This window comes from Hyla sarda, chromosome 2, assembly GCF_029499605.1.
Source record: "Hyla sarda isolate aHylSar1 chromosome 2, aHylSar1.hap1, whole genome shotgun sequence".
NCBI lineage: Eukaryota > Metazoa > Chordata > Amphibia > Anura > Hylidae > Hyla > Hyla sarda.
The window spans coordinates 213,428,445-213,450,556 of NC_079190.1; positions in this window are offsets into that span (position 1 = coordinate 213,428,445).

Genomic DNA, 22,112 nt, shown 5'->3' on the forward strand with positions numbered 1-22,112 from the left:
TCATTCATCATGTGACTCAAGGATTTCTATTGAAGAAAAAAATGAGGAAAAGTGCCACTGTCAAACCCATATGGCAATTATTTCTTTCATCAAAGTCTATAGTAGAAAAAAATGCCAAGATCCCCTAAAAAGTGTAATTGTCCCAGCATGCTGCAATTTTTGAAAGCTGCCACTAAGCCCAAAAAAGCACCAACGAAGAGTAAAAAAAAGGAAACACACGGCAAGTGGGTTGGTGCTTCTTATTTGGCAGCACTGCTGGAGGCACACTGGTTGGTAAAAAAAATTAAAATACTGCCCTACAGTGTGCGTGTGTTTTTTGAAGAAAAAAAATAATAATAATTTAGGAAAAACAGCCTAAAGCCACCCTAAAGTGTACAGCAAAATTTGTTATTAAGAGGGTCTGATGACTTTTTTCTACTGCTGCTGTTACCTAAATTGGATCCAGTTGTTGCAACTACAATATTAGGAAATAGCATTTATTCATTGAGTCCAACAGTATCCCTTGACATTGGCAGGCGAAATAGCATCTGCTTCCAAGAAATCAAAAGATATAAATGATAGGAAAGCACTGAGGCCTTATGAATGCCTATTGCCAGGTATCCATGTAACAAAACCGTAGACATCATAAATGTATAAAATGTCATATTAATATAGTAAGGACATTCCTGGTGCAGTCTATACAATCTTCATTCCTAATATGTTATTATGTAATGGACATCTATCTCAGTAACACATGGGATAATCGATGATACTTAATTGCTTTTCACATCTTTATCCTAAGCCTTGCCGACTTCTTACAGTATGCAAAGAAAATACCCAATGACTACATATTGTGGGAGCTTTAATTGGTGTATTTTTAAGTAAGAGATCGATTTTGTGCCCTCTGTAGTCTGAGAAGATTTAACATGTTAATGAGATTCCAAGATGTTAGAATTCACTCATCTGATTTGTGCCTGGAGCATTTACAGCCTCCGCAGAATCTGTGTGTGCCAGCATCTGATACAGAAGGCCAGAGCCAAAGAGCTCTACATCTGCAATGCAGAAACTCACATACAATTTTAGTAAATAGTTCATTAAAGGGGTATTCCGGCCAAATACATCTTATCCCCTATCCAAAGGATAGGGGATGAGATGTCTGATCGCGAGGGGCCTGCCGCTGGGACGCCCAGCGATCTCCGTGCAGCACCCACATTCATAGAATGGGGATAAGATGTATTTGGCTGAAATTCCCCTTTAATTGTTTGTTTTAGTTAATATTGCATATATAGAGATTTTGAAAACAAATTGTGAAAAAGAGAAATGTTTTGTTTTTGGTCACAAAATTAGCAATGGTAGATATGTCAGCAGTACAATGTTACAAAACCTTCAAATAACAAAGTAAGAGATAAAAGTTTAGGGTTTTAAAAAGGTTTCTAGGATTTTAATATATATGGCTTACCTTAACTACAGAATGGGGCACAAAGAGGGGGCCAACTACAAATTGGAGTAAAAAAGTGAGGCTAAGTACAGTGTGGGGACACAAAAGGGGCCTAACTATAGCATGGAGGATCAAAGGCAGGGATAACGTAGGTGTACTAGCACAATGGAGATTGCTTAGCCACACTGTGCATACACAAATGGCACCTGGCTATAGTGTGGGGGGGGCAAAAGGGGGCTAACTTCATCGTGGGGGTCTGAAGAAGGTAGTCTAGCCATAATGTGGGGACACAAAAGGGGTCTTACTATACTGTAGGGGCACAAAGGGAGGCTAACCAGTGTGGAATTACTATGGGAAGCCAAACTACAGTGTTAGAACACAGAGAGGACCCTATTTTTGTGTGGGGCCTAAACAGAGCATTATGGATGGGAGTTTGCATAGATGTTGGAAAGGACTGGCAAAGTGAGGAGCCTAAGATCCAAGCAGTCTATGCTGGTTGGAAGAGAAAGGTGAACAACTATGGTCACTGAATGTAATTTCACATGAATCACTGATATAGTCTGCAGCGTGCCTGTGTAGAGCTAATATCTTCCTACTACTATACAGTCATTGTTTGGTGGTAATATTGGTTATTGTATAGTGTTTTTTTTTTTCAGTAACAATATAATGGTATTGTGTGATTATGGCGTGACAGTATTTGACTAACAAATATCATTCACTCACTACATGGTAGTTAATGTGTAGCAGTATTATTTGTTCTTTGTTTAGTGACAATATTGTTCTTGGTATACTTGGCTTTGCTCAGTAACAGTATGGTGGAAATATGTATAGTAAGAATACATGTATACAAGTATAAATTGTAATATTGATCGTGGTAAACTACAATTCCCCCATTAACAGTATGAAGTAAAATATCATGTGGTTGTAATCTGGTGATAATACACTTTTGAATGCTGGCTGTGCTTTCACTCTAGTGGTAGCATGAGACGGAGTCTACAACCCACACAAGTGTCTCAGGTAGTGCAGCTCATCCAGGATGGCACATTAATGCGAGCTGTGGCAAGAAGGTTTGCTGTGTCTGTCAGCGTAGGGTCCAGAGCATGGAGGTGCTACCAGGAGACAGGCAAGTACATCAGGAGACGTGGAGGAGGCCGTAGGAGGGCAAAATCCTAGCAGCAGGACAGCTACCTCTGCCTTTGTGCAAGGAGGAGCACTGCTAGAGCCCTGCAAAATGACCTCCAGCAGGCCACAAATGTGCATTTGTCAATTGGTCAGAAACAGACTCCATGAGGGTGGTATGAGGGCCCGACGTCCACAGGTGGGGGTTGTGCTTACAGCCCAACACCATGCAGGATGTTTGGCATTTGCCAGAGAACACCAAGATTGGCAAATTAGCCACTGGTGCTCTTCACAGATGAAAGCAGGTTCACACTGAGCACATGTGAAAGACGTGACAGAGTCTGGAGACGCCGCGGAGAATGTTCTGCTGCCTGCAACATCCTCCAGCATGACCGGTTAGGCGGTGGGTCAGTAATGGTGTGGGGTGGCATTTCTTTGGGGTGCCACACAGCCCTCCATGTGCTTGCCAGAGGTAGCCTGACTGCCATTAGTTACCGAGATGAGATCCTCAGACCCCTTGTGAGACCATATGCTGGTGCAGTTGGCCCTGGGTTCCTCATAATGCAAGACAATTGTTACGCCTAGCGCTCCGGGTCCCCGCTCCTCCCCGGAGCGCTCACGGCGTCTCTCTCCCCGCAGCGCCCCGGTCGGTCCCGCTGACCGGGAGCGCTGCACTGTCATGGCCGTCGGGGATGCGATTCGCACAGCGGGACGCGCCCGCTCGCGAATCGCATCCCAGGTCACTTACCCGTCCCGGTCCCCTGCTGTCATGTGCTGGCGCGCGCGGCTCCGCTCTCTAGGGCGCGCGCACCAGCTCTCTGAGACTTAAAGGGCCAGTGCACCAATGATTGGTGCCTGTCCCAATTAGCTTAATTGGCTCCCACCTGCTCCCAGACTATATCTGATCACTGCCCCTGCACTCCCCGGCCGGATCTTGTTGCCTTGTGCCAGTGAAAGCGTTTAGTGTGTCCAAAGCCTGTGTTACCTGAACTTCTGCTATCCATCCTGACTACGAACCTTGCCGCCTGCCCCCGACCTTCTGCTACGTCTGACCTTGCCTCTGCCTAGTCCTTCTGTCCCACGCCTTCTCAGCAGTCAGCGAGGTTGAGCCGTTGCTAGTGGATACGACCTGGTTGCTACTGCCGCAGCAAGACCATCCCGCTTTGCGGCGGGCTCTGGTGAAAACCAGTAGCCTCTTAGAACCGATCCACTAGCACGGTCCACGCCAATCCCTCGCTGACACAGCGGATCCACAACCCGTAAGCCGAATCGTGACAGTAGATCCGGCCATGGATCCCGCTGAGGTGCCGCTGCCAAGTCTCGCTGACCTTCCCACGGTGGTCGCTCAGCAATCGCAGCAGATTGCCCAACAAGGACAGCAGCTGTCGCAGTTGACCGCCATGTTACAGCAACTTCTGCCTCTGCTACAGCAGCAACCATCTCCTCCGCCAGCTCCTGCACCTCCTCCGCAGCGAGTGGCCGCTCCTAGCCTCCGCTTGTCCCTGCCGGACAAATTTGATGGGGACTCTAAACTCTGCCGTGGATTTTTGTCTCAGTGTTCCCTGCATATGGAGATGTTGTCGGACTTGTTTCCTACAGAACGGTCTAAGGTGGCGTTCGTAGTAAGCCTTCTTTCAGGAAAGGCCTTGTCTTGGGCCACACCGCTCTGGGACCGCAATGATCCTGCCACAGCCACAGTCCAGTCCTTCTTCGCTGAAGTCCGGAGTGTCTTCGAGGAGCCAGCCCGAGCTTCTTCTGCCGAGACTGCCCTGTTGAACCTGGTCCAGGGTAATTCTTCAGTGGGCGAGTACGCCATCCAATTTCGTACTCTTGCTTCCGAGTTATCATGGAATAACGAGGCTCTCTGCGCGACCTTTAAAAAAGGCCTATCCAGTCGCATCAAGGATGTGCTGGCCGCACGAGAGATTCCTGCCAACCTGCAAGAACTCATCCATTTGGCTACCCGCATTGACATGCGTTTTTCTGAGCGACACCAAGAGCTCCGCCAGGAAAAAGACTTAGATCTCTGGGCACCTCTCCCACAGCATCCTTTGCAGTCTACGCCTGGGCCTCCCGCCGAGGAGGCCATGCAAGTGGATCGGTCTCGCCTGACCCAGGAAGAGAGGAATCGCCGTAGGGAAGAAAATCTCTGTCTGTACTGTGCCAGTACCGAGCATTTCTTGGTGGATTGCCCTATCCTTCCTCCACGTCTGGGAAACGCAAGCACGCACCCAGCTCACGTGGGTGTGGCGTCTCTTGGTTCTAAGTCTGCTTCTCCACGTCTCACGGTGCCCGTGCGGATTTCTCCTTCAGCCAACTCCTCCCTCTCAGCCGTGGCCTGCTTGGACTCTGGTGCCTCTGGGAATTTTATTTTGGAGTCGTTTGTGAATAAATTCCGCATCCCGGTGACCCGTCTCGTCAAGCCGCTCTACATTTCCGCGGTCAACGGAGTCAGATTGGATTGCACCGTGCGTTACCGCACAGAACCCCTCCTGATGTCTATTGGACCCCACCACGAAAGGATTGAGTTATTCGTCCTTCCCAACTGTACCTCTGAGGTCCTCCTCAGTCTGCCATGGCTCCGGCTTCATTCTCCCACCCTTGATTGGACCACCGGGGAGATCAAGAACTGGGACTCTGCCTGCCATAGGAAGTGCCTCTCCCCCCCTCCCAGTCCCGTCAGGCAAGCCTCAGTGCCTCCTCATGGCCCCCGTCCTGGTGTCACACTGCCCCGTGCCAGGCTTCGCCCTCTGCCCTCCCTCCCCATTCCCACTCCTGCTGTGCTGCCTGCCGTTGAGGAAACCCTCCATTCTTTCCCGGTGCCCTCATCCCAGGGGAGGCAGTTACCGGACAAAGAAAAGGGGAGACCTAAGGGGGGGGGTACTGTTACGCCTAGCGCTCCGGGTCCCCGCTCCTCCCCGGAGCGCTCACGGCGTCTCTCTCCCCGCAGCGCCCCGGTCGGTCCCGCTGACCGGGAGCGCTGCACTGTCATGGCCGTCGGGGATGCGATTCGCACAGCGGGACGCGCCCGCTCGCGAATCGCATCCCAGGTCACTTACCCGTCCCGGTCCCCTGCTGTCATGTGCTGGCGCGCGCGGCTCCGCTCTCTAGGGCGCGCGCGCGCCAGCTCTCTGAGACTTAAAGGGCCAGTGCACCAATGATTGGTGCCTGGCCCAATTAGCTTAATTGGCTCCCACCTGCTCCCAGACTATATCTGATCACTGCCCCTGCACTCCCCGGCCGGATCTTGTTGCCTTGTGCCAGTGAAAGCGTTTAGTGTGTCCAAAGCCTGTGTTACCTGAACTTCTGCTATCCATCCTGACTACGAACCTTGCCGCCTGCCCCCGACCTTCTGCTACGTCTGACCTTGCCTCTGCCTAGTCCTTCTGTCCCACGCCTTCTCAGCAGTCAGCGAGGTTGAGCCGTTGCTAGTGGATACGACCTGGTTGCTACTGCCGCAGCAAGACCATCCCGCTTTGCGGCGGGCTCTGGTGAAAACCAGTAGCCTCTTAGAACCGGTCCACTAGCACGGTCCACGCCAATCCCTCGCTGACACAGCGGATCCACAACCCGTAAGCCGAATCGTGACAACAATGCTAGACCTCATGTGGCTGGAGTGTGTCAGCAGTTCCAGCAAGAGGAAGGCATTGATGCTATGGACTGGCCCGCACGTTCCCCAGACCTGAATTCAATTGAGCACATCTGGGACATCATGTCTCGCTCCATCACCACAGACTGTCCAGGAGTAGGCGTATGCTTTAGTCCAGGTCTGGGAGGACATCTCTTAGGAGACCATCCGCCACCTCTTCAGGAGAATGCCCAGGTGTTGTATGGAGGTCATACGGGCACGTGGAGGCCACACACACTACTAAGCTTCATTTTGACTTGTTTTAAGGACATTACATCAAAGTTGGATCAGCCTGTAGTGTGGTTTTCCACTTTCATTTTGAGTGTGACTCCATATCCAGACCTCCATGGGTTGATAAATTTGATTTCCATTGATAATTTTTGTATGATTTTGTTGTCAGCACATTAAACTATGTAAAGACGAAAGTATTTCATACGATTAGTTAATTCATTCAGATCTAGGATGTGTTATCTTAGTGTCCCCTTTATTTTTTTTGAGCAGTGTATTTGTTCCTTGTTCATTGGTATTATTTGCTAACTGTATGACTAGATTAGTTAGAAGTATACATTTTCATATATAGAAAATTGACTGGCAGCTATGTTGTTTTTTTAATTTGGGAGTGGGCAAAACACATTTATACACCCTAACAATGTGGTTGGGGGGAGGAAAGCTGAAGGTGGGCTTCAAGGAAGAATTACTCTGGTGGGCCCAAGGTACTTTAGTCTAACACTTCCAATGGCTACATGATTTTGTCAGTATTACTGACAAGATTATAAGGCCAGTGGCCACGTAAGCAGGCATAGTTTTAACTGCATGCAGCAAATGTAACCCACGTATTGTTAGAAAATATGCATTCCAATCATTGAACAATAATTACGGTCCTTCCATGTAAACAGTGGGGACTACTGCATTGACAATTATAGAAATCTTTCCCACGTCAGGTCGAGAGATATGAAGTCATGAGATAAATTTGTGGGGGGGGGGGGGGAAATGCTACTCCAACTTTTCCAGTTATGTTAATGAAATAAAAGTTATGTTGTACATCTTTTTCTACACTTATGGATACAATACATTGAACTTGTTATATTTCAATGTATTTTTACACATTTACATTAGATAGTAGTGTTGCTCGCGAATATTCACAATTCGAATATTATTCGCGAATATCGCATATTCGCGAATTCGCGAATTTCGCGAATATAGCGCTATATATTCGTAATTACGAATATTCTTTTTTTTTTTATTTTATTTATTTTTTTCTTCACAGTACACATCACAGTGTTCACCCCTCTCTGCTTCCAGCTTGTGTGGTGTAAAGAAGGCTGTAATACTACTGTGCGAGACTGGCGTGCGAAAATTCGCATATGCTAATTTTCGCATATGCGAATTTTCGCGTATACTAATTTTTTATATGCTAATTTTCACATATGTTAATTTTCGCATACGTGAATGTTCGCATATGCGAAAATAAAACGAGAATATAACGAATATGCGAATATATGACGAATATTCGTCCATATATTCGCGAATATTCGCGAATTCGAATATGGCCTATGTCGCTCAACACTATTAGATAGCACAGCCTCCTTTCATTATCTTTCTATTGAATGCCTTGGTTACATAGTAATATAGTAATTTACACTGACAACTGTGAGTTAATCATGCATTATTTCATCAGTGCAATACTATTGTTTAGTCATTTGGCCTAGGAAATTGTCTTAGTTACACTTATTATGTTAATGCACTTTATTACATTTATCAGTTATGCGCATAACAATTTCTTGTTTCAAGAGTTTATTGCTCCATTATATGGTGTAGCATCTATGCTTGCAATACATACATATATTCAAGGTAATTTTGCCATATGACTTGGAGAAATAATCTGTGAACTATTTGTGGTCGCCCAGTACAGGAGTTGCACCCCTGTACCCTTGCTGCTCTGTCCAGCAGACTCCATCCTGTGACCCCTGGGCCCCCCTGCACCTGTGTCTTGTATATAAATCCTAAGTGCCTATGTTATCCAGTGTAGTCCACCCCCCCCCCCCCCCCCCCCCCATATATTGTCCTTGCTGTAAGGACCTTATAGTGAGAACAATACAGCAGGAGAGGATTGTCCACAACAGCCATTAAATATTTTTGTTCTGTAAACATTTTTTTGTTAAGCAAGGATAACCATTTTAAATCAGACCTGCATAATACAGAGCCCAGGATTAGACCCCACCATAATACAGATCCCAGAATCAGACCCCCAGAATCACTCCCCTAAATAATACAGACCCCAGTATCCCCCCCCCCAACATAATACAGAGCCCAGGATTAGACCCCACCATAATACAGATCCCAGAATCAGACCCCCAGAATCACTCCCCTAAATAATACAGACCCCAGTACTCCCCCCCCAACATAATACAGACCCCAGAATCAGACCTCAGTATAATCCCCCCACTTCCAGCATAATACAGACATAGTAATACAGTTACATCTAGTTCTCTGAGTCAATAACAGGTGATGCCTTATTTGATCAGAGGAGTAAACTTTTCCTTTTTGTCCCACTTGGTAGCTATGTCCCCTGGAGGCCATTCCCTCGCATGCCACTGAGATGTACCATGTGTGCCAGGGGTTGTTAACCTCTGCCCTAGTTCCTAGTTTTAGTTCTTAAACCCTTGGCATGATGCCCCAGAATAGTGTCAAGAAATTATAAGTATAGCTTTTAAGACTAACATGACATATAATAAGTTTTCTCTAGTTAGAGCTTTTAATAGTTTGATTTGGCATTTTCCTTAGGTTCCATTTATTAAATTTCACAGGATAGGATAGGGCTATACAATGACTATATCCTAAGCATGCCTTTTATTACAGTATTATGGTTCATTAAAAAAAATGTCTGAATTGCTAGACGACCACATTCACTAACTTATTTTGTTCTTGCTAGCAGAGATAATTCGACTTCTGTTTACCTGCATATATATATGCGTCATCATTAATCGCTAATGACATGGGTGAAAAAGGCTTCTCATGAATGAACATGCTTTAAAGGGGCACTCCGCTGGAATTTTTTTTTTTTTTTAAATCAACTGGTACCAGAAAGTTAAACAGATTTATAAATTATAGAAAAAGAGAGAAGGATGCACTCACCACTTAGCTGCCGGTAAAAAAGTGCTTTATTTGGACATAAATTCAGAGCGTGGAGGACAGGGGGTGCAGGACGCCAAACACGGGCAGGTAACAGACGTGTCACGATGCCGGCTGGCAGGTAGTGGATCCTCTGTGCCAGAGAGGGATTGGCGTGGACCGTGCTAGTGGATCGGTTCTAAGTCACTACTGGTTTTCACCAGAGCCCGCCGCAAAGCGGGATGGTCTTGCTGCGGCGGTAGTGACCAGGTCGTATCCACTAGCAACGGCTCAACCTCTCTGACTGCTGAAGATAGGCGCGGTACAAGGGAGTAGACAGAAGCAAGGTCGGACGTAGCAGAAGGTCGGGGCAGGCAGCAAGGATCGTAGTCGGGGGCAACGGCAGGAGGTCTGGAACACAGGCTAGGAACACACAAGGAAACGCTTTCACTGGCACAATGGCAACAAGATCCGGCGAGGGAGTGAAGGGGAAGTGAGGTATAAATAGGGAGTGCACAGGTGAACACACTAATTGGAACCACTGCGCCAATCAGCGGCGCAGTGGCCCTTTAAATCGCAGAGACCCGGCGCGCGCGCGCCCTAGGGAGCGGGGCCGCGCGCGCCGGGACAGGACAGACGGAGAGCGAGTCAGGTACGGGAGCCGGGATGCGCATCGCGAGCGGGCGCTACCCGCATCGCGAATCGCATCCCGGCTGGAGACGGTATCGCAGCGCACCGGGTCAGTGGAGCTGCCCGGAGCGCTGCGGTAGCGAGAGAGAAGCGAGCGCTCCGGGGAGGAGCGGGGACCCGGAGCGCTCGGCGTAACAGTACCCCCCCCCTTGGGTCTCCCTCTCTTCTTAGAGCCTGAGAACCTGAGGAGCAGACTTTTGTCTAGGATGTTGTCCTCAGGTTCCCAGGATCTCTCTTCAGGTCCACAGCCCTCCCAATCCACCAAAAAGAACCTTTTTCCTCTGACCGTCTTGGAGGCCAGTATCTCTTTCACTGAGAAGACGTCAGAAGAACCGGAGACAGGAGTGGGAGAAACTAATTTGGGAGAGAAACGGTTGATGATGAGTGGTTTAAGAAGAGAGACATGAAAGGCATTAGGAATACGGAGAGAAGGAGGAAGAAGTTTGTAAGAAACAGGATTAATTTGGCACAAGACTTTGAAAGGACCAAGATAGCGTGGACCCAGTTTGTAACTGGGGACACGAAAGCGGACATATTTAGCGGAGAGCCATACCTTGTCTCCGGGAGCAAAAATGGGGGGAGCTCTTCTTTTCTTATCGGCAAACTTTTTCATGCGAGATGAAGCCTGTAAAAGAGAATCTTGGGTCTCTTTCCATATGGTGGAAAGATCACGAGTCACTTCATCTACAGCGGGCAAACCAGAGGGCAAGGGAGTAGGGAGGGGGGGAAGAGGGTGACGGCCGTACACCACGAAAAATGGGGATTTGGAGGAAGATTCAGAGACTCTAAAGTTATACGAGAATTCGGCCCATGGTAGAAGATCTGCCCAATCATCCTGGCGGGAGGAAACAAAATGTCGTAAATAATCACCCAAGACCTGGTTAATTCTTTCTACTTGTCCATTGGATTGAGGATGATATGCAGAAGAAAAGTTTAATTTAATCTTGAGTTGTTTACAGAGAGCCCTCCAGAATTTTGACACGAATTGGACGCCTCTATCCGAGACTATCTGTGTGGGCAACCCGTGAAGACGAAAAATGTGTACAAAAAATTGTTTAGCCAACTGAGGCGCTGAAGGAAGACCAGGAAGAGGGATGAAATGTGCCATCTTGGAGAATCGATCAACGACCACCCAAACAACAGTGTTGCCACGGGATGGGGGTAGGTCTGTAATAAAATCCATACCAATCAGAGACCAAGGCTGTTCAGGGACAGGCAGAGGATGAAGAAAACCAGCGGGCTTCTGGCGAGGAGTCTTATCCCGAGCACAGACAGTGCAGGCTCGCACAAAGTCCACGACATCCGTCTCCAGAGTCGGCCACCAATAGAAGCGAGAGATGAGTTGCACAGATTTCTTGATGCCTGTATGACCTGCGAGATGGGAGGAGTGACCCCATTTGAGGATTCCGAGGCGTTGGCGTGGAGAGACGAAGGTCTTTCCTGGAGGAGTTTGCCTGATGGAGGCTGGAGAAGTGGAAATCAGGCAGTCAGGAGGAATGATGTGTTGCGGAGAGAGTTCAACTTCCGAGGCATCCGAGGAACGAGAGAGAGCATCGGCCCTAATGTTCTTATCGGCAGGCCGAAAGTGAATTTCAAAATTAAATCGGGCAAAGAACAGAGACCACCTGGCCTGGCGAGGATTCAGCCGTTGGGCAGACTGGAGATAGGAGAGGTTCTTGTGATCGGTGTAAATAATAACAGGAAATCTTGATCCCTCCAGCAGATGCCTCCATTCCTCAAGTGCTAATTTAATGGCTAGAAGCTCTCGATCCCCGATGGAGTAGTTCCTCTCCGCCGGAGAGAAGGTCCTAGAAAAAAAACCACAAGTAACAGCATGCCCGGAAGAATTTTTTTGTAGAAGGACCGCTCCAGCTCCTACAGAGGAGGCATCAACCTCCAATAGGAAGGGTTTAGATGGGTCAGGTCTGGAGAGCACGGGAGCCGAAGAAAAGGCAGACTTGAGCCGTTTAAAGGCGTCTTCCGCTTGAGGAGGCCAAGACTTGGGATTGGCATTTTTTTTGGTTAAAGCCACGATAGGGGCCACAACGGTAGAAAAATGTGGAATAAATTGCCTGTAATAATTGGCGAACCCCAAAAAACGTTGGATAGCACGGAGTCCGGAGGGGCGTGGCCAATCTAAGACGGCAGAGAGTTTGTCTGGATCCATTTGTAGTCCCTGGCCAGAGACCAAGTATCCTAGGAAAGGAAGAGATTGGCATTCAAACAGACATTTCTCTATCTTGGCATAAAGTTGATTGTCACGAAGTCTCTGAAGAACCATACGGACATGCTGGCGGTGTTCTTCTAGATTGGCAGAAAAAATCAGGATATCGTCCAGATATACAACAACACAGGAGTATAAGAGATCACGAAAAATTTCATTAACAAAGTCTTGGAAGACGGCAGGGGCGTTGCACAGGCCAAAGGGCATGACCAGATACTCAAAGTGTCCATCTCTAGTGTTAAATGCCGTTTTCCATTCATCCCCCTCTCTGATGCGGATGAGATTATAAGCACCTCTTAAGTCCAGTTTGGTAAAGATGTGGGCACCTTGGAGGCGATCAAAGAGTTCAGAGATGAGGGGTAGGGGGTAGCGGTTCTTTAACGTGATTTTATTAAGACCGCGGTAGTCAATGCAAGGACGTAGAGAGCCATCTTTTTTGGACACAAAGAAAAATCCGGCTCCGGCAGGAGAGGAGGATTTATGGATAAAGCCTTTTTTTAAATTTTCCTGGATGTACTCCGACATAGCAAGAGTCTCTGGGGCGGACAGAGGATAGATTCTGCCCCGGGGTGGAGTAGTGCCCGGGAGGAGGTCAATAGGACAATCATAAGGCCTGTGAGGAGGTAGAGTCTCAGCTTGTTTTTTGCAAAAATCATCCGCAAAGTCCATATAGGCCTTAGGGAGACCGGTTACAGGGGGAACCACAGAGTCACGGCAAGGGGTACTGGGAACCGGTTTTAGGCAGTCCTTGAAACAAGAGGGCCCCCAACTCTTGATCTCCCCAGTGGACCAATCCAGGGTTGGGGAATGGAGTTGAAGCCAGGGTAGTCCGAGGAGGATTTCGGAAGTGCAATTGGGAAGGACCAAAAATTCAATCTTCTCGTGATGAGGTCCGATGCACATTAGAAGGGGCTCCGTACGGAAACGTATGGTACAGTCCAATCTTTCATTGTTTACACAATTGATGTAGAGGGGTCTGGCGAGACTGGTCACTGGGATGTTGAACCTGTTGACGAGAGAGGCCAAAATAAAATTTCCTGCAGATCCGGAATCCAAGAAGGCCATAGTAGAGAAGGAGAAGGCAGAGGCAGATATCCGCACAGGCACAGTAAGACGTGGAGAAGCAGAGTAGACATCAAGGACTGTCTCACGTTTGTGCGGAGTCAGCGTACGTCTTTCCAGGCGGGGAGGACGGATAGGACAATCCTTCAGGAAGTGTTCGGTACTGGCACAGTACAGGCAGAGATTCTCCATGCGGCGTCGTGTCCTCTCTTGAGGTGTCAGGCGAGACCGGTCGACCTGCATAGCCTCCACGGCGGGAGGCACAGGAACGGATTGCAGGGGACCAGAGGAGAGAGGAGCCGGGGAGAAAAAACGCCTTGTGCGAACAAAGTCCATATCCTGGCGGAGCTCCTGACGCCTTTCGGAAAAACGCATGTCAATGCGAGTGGCAAGATGGATGAGTTCATGCAGGTTAGCAGGGATTTCTCGTGCGGCCAGAACATCTTTAATGTTGCTGGATAGGCCTTTTTTAAAGGTCGCGCAGAGGGCCTCATTATTCCAGGATAATTCTGAAGCAAGAGTACGGAATTGTACGGCGTACTCGCCAACGGAAGAATTACCCTGGACCAGGTTCAACAGGGCAGTCTCAGCAGAAGAGGCTCGGGCAGGTTCCTCAAAGACACTTCGAATTTCCGAGAAGAAGGAGTGTATAGAGGCAGTGACGGGGTCATTGCGGTCCCAGAGCGGTGTGGCCCATGACAGAGCTTTTCCAGACAGAAGGCTGACTACGAAAGCCACCTTAGACCTTTCAGTAGGAAACTGGTCCGACATCATCTCCAAGTGCAGGGAACATTGGGAAAGAAAGCCACTGCAGAATTTAGAGTCCCCATCAAATTTATCCGGCAAGGATAGTCGTAGACCAGAAGCGGCCACTCGCTGCGGAGGAGGTGCAGGAGCTGGCGGAGGAGATGATTGCTGAAGCTGTGGTAGTAGCTGCTGTAGCATCACGGTCAGTTGAGACAGCTGTTGGCCTTGTTGCGCTATCTGTTGTGACTGCTGGGCGACCACCGTGGTGAGGTCGGCGACAACTGGCAGAGGAACTTCAGCGGGATCCATGGCCGGATCTACTGTCACGATGCCGGCTGGCAGGTAGTGGATCCTCTGTGCCAGAGAGGGATTGGCGTGGACCGTGCTAGTGGATCGGTTCTAAGTCACTACTGGTTTTCACCAGAGCCCGCCGCAAAGCGGGATGGTCTTGCTGCGGCGGTAGTGACCAGGTCGTATCCACTAGCAACGGCTCAACCTCTCTGACTGCTGAAGATAGGCGCGGTACAAGGGAGTAGACAGAAGCAAGGTCGGACGTAGCAGAAGGTCGGGGCAGGCAGCAAGGATCGTAGTCGGGGGCAACGGCAGGAGGTCTGGAACACAGGCTAGGAACACACAAGGAAACGCTTTCACTGGCACAATGGCAACAAGATCCGGCGAGGGAGTGAAGGGGAAGTGAGGTATAAATAGGGAGTGCACAGGTGAACACACTAATTGGAACCACTGCGCCAATCAGCGGCGCAGTGGCCCTTTAAATCGCAGAGACCCGGCGCGCGCGCGCCCTAGGGAGCGGGGCCGCGCGCGCCGGGACAGGACAGACGGAGAGCGAGTCAGGTACGGGAGCCGGGATGCGCATCGCGAGCGGGCGCTACCCGCATCGCGAATCGCATCCCGGCTGGAGACGGTATCGCAGCGCACCGGGTCAGTGGAGCTGCCCGGAGCGCTGCGGTAGCGAGAGAGAAGCGAGCGCTCCGGGGAGGAGCGGGGACCCGGAGCGCTCGGCGTAACAAGACGTTTCACCCGCGCACCCCCTGTCCTCCACGCTCTAAAGTTATGTCCGAATAAAGCACTTTTTTACCGGCAGCTAAGTGATGAGTGCATCCTTCTCTCTTTTTCTACAATATTGTACTGCGATTTGTGCATTACCCATGGATAGCACCACCACATAACTGGTCTATTGGCCTCCGTTCACACTGCAGCTATACCCGACATATAAGGGACTTCAAAAGTGATTGCACGGGAAGTATCCTGTAGTGGTGCCGAACTACTCTATTTCTACACAGATGAGATTTATAAATTACTTTTATTTATAAAACGTAATCCTTCCAGTACTTATCAGCTGCTGTATGCTACAGAGGAAGTTGAGTTATTATTTTCTGTCTGACCACAGTGCTGCTCTCTACTTCCACCTCTGTCCATGTCAGAATGTGTCCAGAGTACAAGCAAATCCCCATAGCAAACCTCTCCTGCTCTGCAGGGCAGGGCAAACCAGACAATTGCCTAGGGCCCAGCTGCTCAGTAGTGGATCAGCAGCCCGGCCGCAGCCACTTTAAAACAGTGACCAGCGGCGGGCCCGGACACTTCTCCTCCTTTTTCTATTTTTTCATATTTCCTTACCTGGCCACGCTTGGCAGGCTCAGGTAATGAGGCAGGTCTTGTGGGCTGTGTGGATGATATGACGAGTGACTTCTCCTGCCGGCTCCTCTGCGCGGCGTCAGGGACATCAATCCTCATTCCCTGCAGCGCCAGCTGCTTAAGTTTAGCAGTCTGGCCACGGCTGCAGGAAATGATGAGTGACGTCCCTGATGCCATGCAGAGGAGCCGCCAGAAGACGTCACTCATCATATTATCCACACAGCCCATAAGACCCGCCGCATTACCTGAGCCTGCCGAGCGCGGCCAGGTAAGGAATTATGAAAAATAGAAAAAGCAGCGGGAGAGGGGGGACCTAATGTGGGGGAACTAAACTGCACCTAATGTGTGGAACTATACTATGCCTAATGTGGGGGAACTATACTGCACCTAATGTTGGGGAACTATGCTGCACCTAATGTGGGGGAACTATGCTGCACCTAATGTGGGGAACTATACTGCACCTAATGTGGGGAGCTATACTGCAGCTAATGAGGGGAACTGTACTGCACCGAATTGGGGGGGGGGGCTATACTGCACCTAATGTGGAGGAACTATACTGCCAACCTAATGTGGGGAACTATGCTACACCTAATGTAGGGAACTATACTGCACCTAATGTGGGGAGCTATACTGCACCTAATGTGGGGAACTATACTGCACCTAATGTGGGGTAACTAAACTGACAACCTAATTTGGGGGAATTATACTGACAACCTAATGTGGGGGAACTACACTGACAACCTAATGTGGGGGAACTAGACTGACAACCTAATGTGGGGGAACTATACTCCCTACCTAATGTGGAGGAACTATACTGCCAACCTAATGTGGGGGAACTATACTGCCAACCTAATGTGAGGGAACTATACTGCCAACCTAATGTGGGGGAACTACAACCTAATGTGGGGGGTGGGAACTATACTGCCAACCTAATGTGGGGGAACTACAACCTAATGTGGGGGAACTATGCTGCCAACCTAATGTGGGGGAACTACAACGTAATGTGGGGGAACTATGCTGCCAACCTAATGTGGGGGAACTACAACCTAATGTGGGGGGGGACTATACTGCCTATCTAATGTGGGGGAACTACAACCTAATGTGGGGGGAACTATACTGCCAACCTAATGTGGGGTAACTATGCTGCCAACCTAATGTGGGGGAACTCTACTGCCAACCTAATGTGGGGGAACTATGCTGCCTACCTAATGTGAGGGAAACTATACTGACAACCTAATGTGGGGGAACTGCAACCTAACGTGGGGGACAATGCAGCCAACCTAATGTGAGGGAACTATACTGCCTACCTAATTTGGCGGAACTATACAAAAATGTAAAATTGTACTATTCTGATATATATTTTAGATATTTTTATGGTATTTGAAGTGACCAAAAATGTGCAAATCTGGTTAGTGCACTATTACGACTTTTAGAGCACCTCTTTGGATTTTGCCTAGGGCCACGCTAAGCCTAAAACTGGCCCTGCTGCTCTGGACAGTTCCTGATACTGACAGAGGTGTCAGCAGAGAGCACTGTGGTCAGACAGAACTCCAGAAAGAAATACAACTTATTGTGGAGCATACAGCAGCTGTTAAGTACTGGAAGGATTAAGATTTTTACATAGAAGTAATTTACAAATCTGTTTAACTTTGTGGCGCCAGTTGATTTTTCAATTTTTTTCCATTGGAGTACCCCTTTAAGAGAACCTTCTCTCAAATTTATGCGGTTTAATAGGTTTACAATCTATAAATATTATTTGAATTTGCATGAGAAACATATGGTTATGACTATGCCATATCATCATTAAAGTGGTATTACAGGAAAAATGTATATATATATATATATATATATATATATATATATATATATATAAAAACTCAACTGGCTCCAGAAAGTTAAACAGATTTGTAAATTACTTCTATTAAAAAATCTTAATCCTTTCAGTACTTATGAGCTTCTGAAGTTAAGGTTGTTATTTTCTGTCTAAATCCTCTCTGATGACACCTGTCTCGGGAAATGCCCAGTTTAGAAGAGGCTTGCTATGGGGATTTGCTTCTAAACTGGGCGCTTCCCGAGACAGGTGTCATCAGAGAGGCTTTAGACAGAAAAGAACAACCTTAACTTCAGAAGCTCATAAGTACTGAAAGGATTAAGATTTTTTAATAGAAGTAATTTACAAATCTGTTTAACTTTCTGGAGCCACTTGATATATATATAAAAAAAAAGTTTTTTGCTGGAATACCCCTTTAATGGGATGAACCCAAGAAACTCCCAGAGCTATGGAAAGGATACAATGTCCTTTACTTTTACCTTATTTGTAAGCTAAAAACTCACTCTATTACCCCCAAAATCTTAACAGATCCCCACCCAGAGGAAAATCCACTTATAATCAAACATCAACTTTTCCCGTGTTTATTTAGATTGTTTTACACTCCTTTATTAGTTTTTATGTAAACAAAATATACAAATGTATACAACATAGAGTATATGTTTCTTTATGGAAACCTAAGATGTATATGTCATAAAAGTATACTTTTGCCTTTCATTTGTATACTTTTGTAACATACATGCAACAAAACAAAGTAACAATATAAAGTTTAACATTGTAAATGTAAACACAACATGAATGCACCCTAAAAATACAAGGTATAAAAAAACACAGTTCAAGTCACATAGATGTAATTCCAGATGTACAGATGTAGGCTGCCTAGATGTTACAAATATTATCACAGATCCTCCTGGGCTATTGGTATAAAACAATTATATATATATAATTTCACTCACACTTTCTAATGATGTTTCCACCCCGCAGCTCCAGTTTCCTCATCTGTTTGATTTTTCCTAGAATTCAATTTGTAATAGTATCACTTTTAGGTTGTTAAGTACAAGGCAAAAGTGTTGCCTATAGCAGCTAATCTGTTTCTAGCTGCCATCTACCTGTCCAGCTGTCATTCTAGAAGTAGTGATTGATAGTAATTTAATGGATGCTATGATCCCCATGGTTCCATTTTATCAGTTTTTCTGTTAAAGGGGTACTCCAGTGGAAAACATATTTTTTTATCAACTGGCCCCAGAAAGTTAAACAAATAAGTAAATTACTTCTATTTCACCTCTGTCCATTTCAGGAACTGTCCAGAGCAGGAGAAAATCCCCATAGGGAACCTCTCCTGCTCTAAACAGTTCTGACATGGACAGAGTTGTCAGCACAGAGCACTGTTGTCAGACTGCAAAGAAATTGAAAAAGAAAAGAACTTCATGTGGAGCATACAGCATTTTATAAATATTAGAAGGATTAAGATTTTTAACCCCTTAACGACGCAGGACGTATATTTACGTCCTGCGCCGGCTCCCGCGATATGAAGCGGGATCGCGCCACGATCCCGCATCATATCGCGTCGGTCCCGGCGCTCATCAACGGCCGGGACCCACGGCTAATACCACACATCACCGATCGTGGCGATCTGCGGTATTAACCCTTTAGAAGCGGCGGTCAAAGCTGACTTCTAAAGCGAAAGTGAAAGTGACCCAGCTGCTCAGTCGGGCTGTTCGGGACCGCCGCGGTGAAATCGCGGCATCCCGAACAGCTGACCGGACACCAGAAGGGCCCTTACCTTCCTTCTCGGTGTCCGATCGACGAATGACTGCTCCGTGCCTGAGATCCAGGCAGGAGCAGTCAAGCGCTGATAACACTGATCACAGGCGTGTTAATACACGCCTGTGATCTGTGTAAAAGATCAGTGTGTGCAGTGTTATAGGTCCCTATGGGACCTATAACACTGCAAAAAAAAGTAAAAAAACAGTGTTAATAAAGGTCATTTAACCCCTTCCCTAATAAAAGTTTGAATCACCCCCTTTTCCCATAAGAAAAATAAAACAGTGTAAAAAAAATTTAAAATAAACATATGTGGTATCTCCGCGTGCATAAATGTCCGAACTATAAAAATATATCATTAATTAAACCGCACGGTCAATGGCGTACGCGCCAAAAAATTCCAAAGTCCAAAAATTCGTATTTTGGTCACTTTTTATACCATTAAAAAATGAATAAAAAGTGATCAAAAAGTTCGATCAAAACAAAAATCATACTGATAAAAACGTAAGATCACGGCGCAAAAAATTAGACCTCATACCGCCCTGTACATGGAAAAATAAAAAAGTTATAGGGGTCAGAAGATGACATTTTTAAACGTATACATTTTCCTGCATGTAGTTATGATTTTTTCCAGAAGTGCGACAAAATCAAACCTATATAAGTAGGGTATCATTTTAACCGTATGGACCTACAGAATAATGATAAGGTGTAATTTTTACCGAAATATGCACTGCGTAGAAACGGAAGCCCCCAAAAGTTACAAAATGGCGTTTTTTCTTCGATTTTGTCGCACAATGATTTTTTTTCCGTTTTGCCGTGCATTTTTGGGTAAAATGACTAATTTCACTGCAAAGTAGAATTGGCAATGCAAAAAATAAGCCATAATATGGATTTTTAGGTGGAAAATTGAAAGGGTTATGATTTTTAAAAGGTAAGGAGGAAAAAACGAAAGTGGAAAAACCCTGAGTCCTTAAGGGGTTAAATAGAAGTAATTTACAAAGCAGTTTAACTTTTGGGCACCAGTTGATTTTCAAAAAAAAAATTCACTGGAGTACCCCTTTAATTTTAATAAATCGGACATAAATCCTGTCTATAACTTCCACTTGGGGTGCTAATGGGGCTCCAAGAGAATTTGCTCATATCTGGGGAGGTTAAAGAAATTATAAACCTAACTGTCACATCTGGGCAGGGAAGGAGTGCAGCCCAGTTCTCACCCACTCCCTCTGACCATGCCTACTTGCCTATCCGCCCTAAAAAGCGGAATTACAACCACGGTGACGGTCCCTTCCTAAAACTGGCCTTGAGACATTATTAGAATTTAAATCCGATTGGTCTGAACACGGAACAATTTCCCCCAGAAGAACTTTGCCAGGCGTAGTTCTTTAAGTGGCATGCATACCTGTGCGCCCAAGTGGACTCCCCGATTACCACTTGTACACAAATGCTTGACACAGGATCTGATGAAATGAGTGCCCTCTCCACAGTAAAAACACAGACCGTGGAGCTGAAGAAATCTCCTGTGTTCTTCCGGGGTAAGAATGGACCCTATCTGCATAGATTCATCCTCAGGCACAGATTTAGAGACAAGAGAGGAACCAAGCAGGAAAGGAGAGATAGAGGATGAAGAACACTCCCGTTTTCGTTCTCGCAAACGTTTATCCAAATGCACATATCCAAAGTTGAGAAACAGCACTACCAAAAATGCATAAGAGTAGGTGCCAGCAAGCAGAACAGTCTTGGTCCAGGACTCTTAAGATACAAAAAGAAAATATTTGCAGCACTCGAAGTAAGGTTATAACCTTACTTCGAGTGCTGCAAATATTTTCTTTTTGTATCCAAATGCACAGCTAAAGTCATGGCTTGGTCAAGGCTGTCAGGAGAGGGGTAAGTAACCAGCATGTCCTTTAAGGTGTCAGATAACCCTAGTCTGAAATGACAAATCAAGGCTGGAGTATTCCAGTTGGAGGCCACACACCATTTTCTAAGATCAGCACTGTCCTCCACTACTGGTCTGCAACCTTGCTTTTATGTATACAGTTGAGACTGAGCGTACGCAGCATGGTCCAGTTCAGCATACAAGAAACCGAATCCTGCAAATAAGGTGTCCACTGAGGACAACTCCGGAGCATCGGGATTAAGGGAGAATACCCATTTCTGGGGACCCCCTTGCAAAAGAGACATAATAATACCCACTCTCTGGGCCTCAGTATCAGATGTGTAAGCCCTTAACCTAAAGTACAATTTGCAGATTCCAGCTCCTAAATTATGACTAGCAAGCCCTGCATTAACTGTCCTGATCTTGCAACCTCTGAGTCAAGGTCTGGACTAATGCTGACTGAGACTGGAAAGACTCATATTGCTGAAGTCTTTCAGCTAAATCCTGGACCAGCTGAGTCAAGCCCTGCATTTGCTCCACCAAAGAAGACATAGCTTCCATAATGCAGGAACAAGGCAAATGCAGGTATGTGGAAAATGTATGTCACATCTGGGCAGGGTAGGAGTGGAGCCCAGTTCTCACCCACTCCCTCTGACCCTGCCTACTTGCCTATCCTCCTTAAATAGTGGATCAACAACCACGGGACAGTTCCTTCCTAAGTAAGTGATGGAAGTCACCGTCAACAAAATAAACTGCAAAAACAGACACAGGTCGGGATACAGTCAGGAAGTACTCAAACTAACAGAAATAATACTAACAAACACACACAATATGTCAAAGTCAACTAGCCGAGTCTGTACCGGGAAATATCAAAGGTGCCAAGTTGCAAAAACAGAAGAAAAGTCAGAATGCCAAGCCAAGAGTCAAAAATACCAGATGATCAGGATTAGAGATACAAACGCTAGACACGAAAGAAACTCTTTCGCAGGTGAG